General features: G+C 38.6%; 1 long non-coding RNA gene across 2 annotated transcripts in view; it reads right to left on the reverse strand.

Moving 5' to 3' along the window:
* Positions 1 to 4,493, reverse strand: part of LOC113025262 (uncharacterized) — a 64,961-nt gene extending 60,468 nt beyond the window's left edge. The window contains exons 1-2 of one of the 2 annotated variants that reach the window (XR_003272778.1): positions 4,425 to 4,493; positions 3,958 to 4,024 (exon numbers count right to left, since the gene is read on the reverse strand). This is a non-coding gene — a long non-coding RNA (uncharacterized LOC113025262). Of the gene's footprint in view, positions 1 to 3,957 lie in introns of both variants that reach the window. The other variant, XR_003272777.1, reaches the window with a different exon arrangement.
* Between the last annotated feature and the right edge of the window lie 1,507 nt (positions 4,494 to 6,000).

Below are 6,000 nucleotides of genomic sequence, written 5' to 3' on the forward strand. Positions count from 1 at the left end.
AGGTTGTCAAAACCAACCTCTGCATCCATGACTCAACAGTGACTATGTAGGTCAGCACCGTCTGACAAGCTCTAATGCTTGGGGGGTGTTACTGCACATTACAGAAGCAGACACACACACACACCTCAACTATTAAAGGCGAAACCCAGTCAGTAAATGTACAGAAAGAGGTCATGAACGTCTAACAACTAATCCAGTAATACAGCAACATCGACGAGGAGGACGCAACAACATCATACAGCTTACATCATCTCAACTGACAACAATAACATTAAGTGAGGAATAAGAATCCAGAAATCTCCTGAGATAGTAATCAAGCAGAACATTAGAGTTTTATTCAAAGATAAGAACAAAATCCTGATTAAAATAATCAGTGATACTGGATTTTCATGGCCAAAAGCCATTTTTAAGGAGTTTGAAAAAAAAATCTGATATATATTTATTCATTAATTGGTTGTTTTTTTTATCATTTCAGTGTCCAACTTACATACAATTTAGACACCGCATGGCTCTCCACCACCAGCTACAATGATGCAAACTGGAACATAAAGCAGATAGTGCTAAGGGTATAACACCAGAATCAGAACAACACTACTCTTAAAACATTGACAACATTTTTCATTTAGCCCAACAATCTTTTCTGCCTTTTGTTCTGCCAGATGATATGAAGAAACATATGTAACACATACACTGTATAATATATCAGTGCTGCCATTCTTAAAAAAATAAATAAATAAAAACCCTCACAACCCACACAGACAAATTTATGCATCTGGGTACAAGAAGAGGCACAAGAAGCAGCCCAACAGTTTCACTCCTCAGTATAGTAACTATAGACAGGTGGGCTCATCATTGTAAGATAAATTATTATTTTGTAAGAGAAAGCACAACAGTGCACTGGCCACAAGGAGTCCATAACTACTGCCTTGTGGGGCCCTGCTTATCATCAGCAGCAATTTTTGTGTCGCAAATATTCCCTCAACAGCCTTTGATGTAATTACTTTCCAAACAGCTACCCTCGAGCCCATATCCTGTTCTAAATTCATGGCTTGACTTGTTCACAACGTCACTGGAACACACACGTTTTTCATTTGTTGCCTTCTAAAAACCACTTCCACTAGGGAGAGGACCCGCAAATATTTAATAGTACTATGACAGAAAGTAAACAGGTGAATTGCAGAGTCTGATGGTGCACCAGAAAACAGCTACATATAATTAAAAAGTGGGAGAAAAGTGTTGTGGCCAAGTTTGTGAGGGTGAAATGTAAAGGAAGGGAAGGTCTAACTTGGTCTTTAAAAGAATGAATGAAGCTCATTTAATAAATGAGCTTCATAAAGAGACTACAAAGCAAACAGAGACTAGATCTACAGTTACAGACTGCCATCTGCCCTTTTTCCACAGTGCTTCAGAATTGCTCTAGTCGCTTTGCAATGTACTGTTTTCATTGTGTTTTGGAGAATGAAGCGTTTCAAAGAGTGAAATGTTCTTTTATTCGTGTACTCCCTTCTTAGATTAAAAAAAAAAGACAAAGTCATTTTGGAAGCCTTACATCAGATTCTGTGACAATTGGAACTTCATTGGGAACAAAGTGCCTGGCCATCAACCTTGACTAAATTGCACAATACAATTCCACTTCTAGGCTTCCAAACAGGCAGAATTATCATTTTGAACAGCCACAGATAATTTGGCCTAATGGAACACATTATCACACTACAATGACCAGAGTTTATTTCATCTTATAAAAGATTGTTTCAAGTCACCCAATGTGCCAAGGATCACAAAATAAAGGTTATGAAATGAATGTGACCTTTAACAAGATATTTGTCAATGCTTTCACAGATACATCAACATTTTCATTACGACTTGATGAAATCTGCTTCAAAGGGTGCGTACATATTTTGGGTGGTGCAGAAAGGGGAATGCATTTCTGCTCATGTAACTTGACAAATTGTGCTTCAAGGTTTCTATTTATATCTTTCTCATCTCACAGGAAGGGTAGAATCTTCCCAATTCCCTTGCTGTTTGCCAGAGGCTTAGTGTGACATATTGCTAATCTGGTTATTATGCAATTTATCAGCCGTCTCTCTTTTACAGCCGTGCATGAATATTATGCAGGTTTCTCATGAGCCAAACTGCAATAACACTGCAAGGAGCTAATGAGCAACCACTACTACTGTGGTAATATATCTCAAGTCACTTCAGGGTACTCTTGTTGCAACAACTTGTTAGTCTAAGTCACTCCATTAAACTAACTAAATTATTTTTTTGCTAATGATATAGAAAGCCTCTCAGGCTGGAGCCAATGGATTGTGACCAAAACAAGGAGCGAAGAACTCATCAGTGTCCTCTGTCTGACAGCAGATACTTCAGGAAAGAGAAGTTAGAGACCTTGCTGCAGACCAAAAGCCTTGCATAACTGGCACTCTGAATTGATGCAAGGGAAGGAGGAATCTCAGCAAGGATTCATTATTGCCTCTGGCATCTCTCAACATATGAGGTATGGCCACAGTCACCAGTGGAAGCTGTTTTTGCAAAGTGAGCACGATTTGATACGGATGACAGATTGAGTGTGGCCTGAAGCAAACATCTTCCAGAGCCTTAGATGGTCATCCTTTTCAGAAGCGGCTGCGTTTTTGTGCCACCAGCTAATTAAGAGTGGCCCATCATTAAAGACGCGTAAATCAGACCTTAATGTGACTCAAGAGCCTTGGTGAGACACCGGGCAGAAAAATGTGGTCCTCTGATTTAATGAGCCCTGAACTGAAGGAGATATAAGTCTTGATAATGATAGTCAAGTACAGTGTATTGATCACATCTCCCACTGGAGTCTATGTGGGTTAAAACAGCCAGCTCGGAAATTGAACAGGGATTTCTCGACTGTGTAGAGCAATCTTACAGAGAGGCGGGATGGTCAAAATAACCTGACTAATGCATTTCTACAAAACAACTGTGGTTCACTTTGTCACTTCTACAATATACTACAATAGACAAAGTTCTATCTTTCCAGCAGACTAAGTTGCAGATGACAAGAAACATATATACACAAAGGAGAGCATGCTGTAAAAAGATCTATTATTTTTAACTGTTTAATTGTCAAAAGGATTAAGATTCACACAGTGGACACAAACGCTAAATTACTGTTAGACTCTGCAACTGGCTATGCTCTCCATACAATTCCCTTCCCTGTCACCACGTATTCATGAGTGCGCTAAATGCTGGCTGAGGCTGCTCTGGGAAATTGTTAAGACAGTTGGAGCTTTCTCTAATTACAAGACAACAGTGACAAAAGTTTGACATTCAGTGGTTTGGCATTTTGCATTCCCATCATTATTGTAATGAAACATTAAACATTTATCATATACGAGCTGGGGAGGAATCATTTTTCCCGATGTCATTAAGATTTTGGTTAATTATCATGGCCCATTGGGTCCAGCACCGCCTGCAATGTGCTACTATCCTCTGTCCATTATCCACAATGTAATTATCAACACATGCTGTCTAGCCACCATTACAGCATTTTCTCTTGGAAACATGTTTATAATTATACCTCAAGATGTTGATTTGCCAAATGCTGTTAATGGAAAGCTCCTGTTTGCCTGGAGTTGAAATCAAAAGCCATTTATGGAGGCACTTGAGAGTGCTATCTGCAATTACCTGTTCAGTGTTTTCAAAACCACTTTTCTAACACTTTTTTTTTTTTTAAATCTCAGAAGACTTTGAATTAAAAGTACAATGGCAATATCCCATCTTGGCTAATGGTTGGCAATCTTGTATCTGTCACACTAAAAACAGGATCTTTCAAAAATGTGTTTGTCTACCATCCATCACGAGTCTGATTGATGCACACATTACAACAGATATGGTTATCGTGGTACAAAATATACACAATAGTGTCAGAAAATCAATCAATTTCTCAGACACAATATTCACAGAAAGATGCAAGAAATAAGTGCCTACCTGACCAGACTGAACCAAACCTCAGAAAAGTCTTACAGAATGAGATCCCACATCCTGTGCGCATTTCCTGTTTACAAAAATTCAAAAATAATGTAGAAGAATATGGATTTTACTTAACCAAAAAGTTGCAAGAACACTGTCTTAAATGGTTTCAAATACAAACAAAAAGAAAAAAAATTGACAAGTGTCCCTTTTATGGGTTAGTTTACTGTTTTTGACCTCTGGCGTCATTCTGGACCATCATCTACTGGCAAGTGATATACAAAAAAGCTCTTCAATACACTAATGCTAGCTAAGTATAATTTTAGTGTTTACTTTATTAATTTAATAATCTAGTTCTCTTTTTAGCTAGGATTAATTATATTTTACAGGGTGCTGCTCGTGCGTGCTAGCTAATTTGCTTAGCAAGCTGCAGCGATAAATGCACAGGTGCACCGAGATACATAATTAGACAGCTGAAAGCTCACCTCTCGCTTCTTCGTCAGGCTGTAACATACAGAAAGCCAGGCTACGTTCACACTGCAGGTCTTAATGCTCAATTCCGATTTTTTGATCAAATCCGATTTTTTTGTCTGCTTGTTCACACTACAAATAAAATGCGACAGCAAACGTGCTCTAGTCTAAACGCTTAAAGCGGCCCGCATGCGCAAAAGAAGACGTCACACACAACGCGCTCTGTTTAGACCCAGAGCAAACAGTATTGTTTGACTGATGGCCCTTAATATAAAGACTTCGGACTTTACGTTTCCCAGTTTTTGTTTTAAGTTATTTACATAATAATGTAAATAACTTAATAATTATCCTTATTGCTGTTTTAGAGGAGCGGTGCTTCAAAGGCTAGTTGCAGATTTCTGTCAGAATCTGCAGATTATACAGTACAAATAAAATGTTCACGTTGTCTTCCCAACAGTTTCACTGACATCTACACTGGATGGCCAGGAGGCGTTCACGATGTCTTCTCCGGCGCTGATAATTGGCGTCTTGTCTCAGTGACGTAAAAGACGGATTTAATGCGACATGACCGTTCAAACAGCAGTCGCTTTCTGAAACATCGGATATGTATCGGATTCAGTACCACATACGAAAGTGAATTAATCGGATTTGAAAATATCGTTTGTGCCGTTCGCACTGTCATACCATGATCGGATATGGGTCGCATAGGGTCAAAAAAGTCGGATTTGATGCGCTTTCGCCTGCAGTGTGAACGTAGGCTTAATGTCAGACGATTTCATTAAAATCCTCCAAAAACGCCACAAAAGTCAAACTAGCGAGGTGAGCCGTATCAGACAAGACTGGCTTCAACAGCAGATGTAAGGAAAGTTGCCACGTCACGATGTATTTTTATTTGAAAAAATAAAATAATAATTAAGACGCCCAATTTTTTTTTACTAGTCTGTAAAAGTACGCTTTCAAAAACTGAGAATTTTAACACATGAATCTGCTGAGACTGACTCGCTTTTAGAGACAGCCTCAAGTGGTCATCAGAGGAACTTCATTTCTTTTTCGGGGCTTCATGCCGAGAGGAGAAAACACGAAAAATCTAGAGAAAAGTAAGAGGACATAAAAAGGCTTTGCAAGGGTATAAGATGTATTGCCAAGAAGCATTGTTACAAGAAAGAAACAAATAGACCAAGCACAAATCTGTCTTTTTGTGCTAACCCGTGCTAACCTTTCACCTTTCAGACTAGTCTGAAAGGAGAAGCCAAATCAACCTCATATCTGCATGCTTTTTAGTGGCCACCAGGAGGCAACCCCAGTGTGTGCAAACAGGCTTCCTATCCTATAGAACTCTATGGGAAAATGCATCAATGCTGACCTTATTAAAACACTTTCCTGGTCAGTTGATGTGAGCCCATCAACTGTCATTCCTTTTAAATGTTAAGTAGAATATGAACTCTCTTTTGTAAACTTTGGTTATTCTAAGTGTCTCAAATGATATGTTCATTTACTAATGCTTCTTCATTGATTCATTTAAAAAAAACACCCAGGTAGAAGCAGCAAAAACACATTTCATAAAGAACTTAAAAATAAACAGGTTGCTTC

The sequence above is a fragment of the Astatotilapia calliptera genome, chromosome 1, assembly GCF_900246225.1.
Source record: "Astatotilapia calliptera chromosome 1, fAstCal1.2, whole genome shotgun sequence".
In the NCBI taxonomy this organism is placed as follows: domain Eukaryota; kingdom Metazoa; phylum Chordata; class Actinopteri; order Cichliformes; family Cichlidae; genus Astatotilapia; species Astatotilapia calliptera.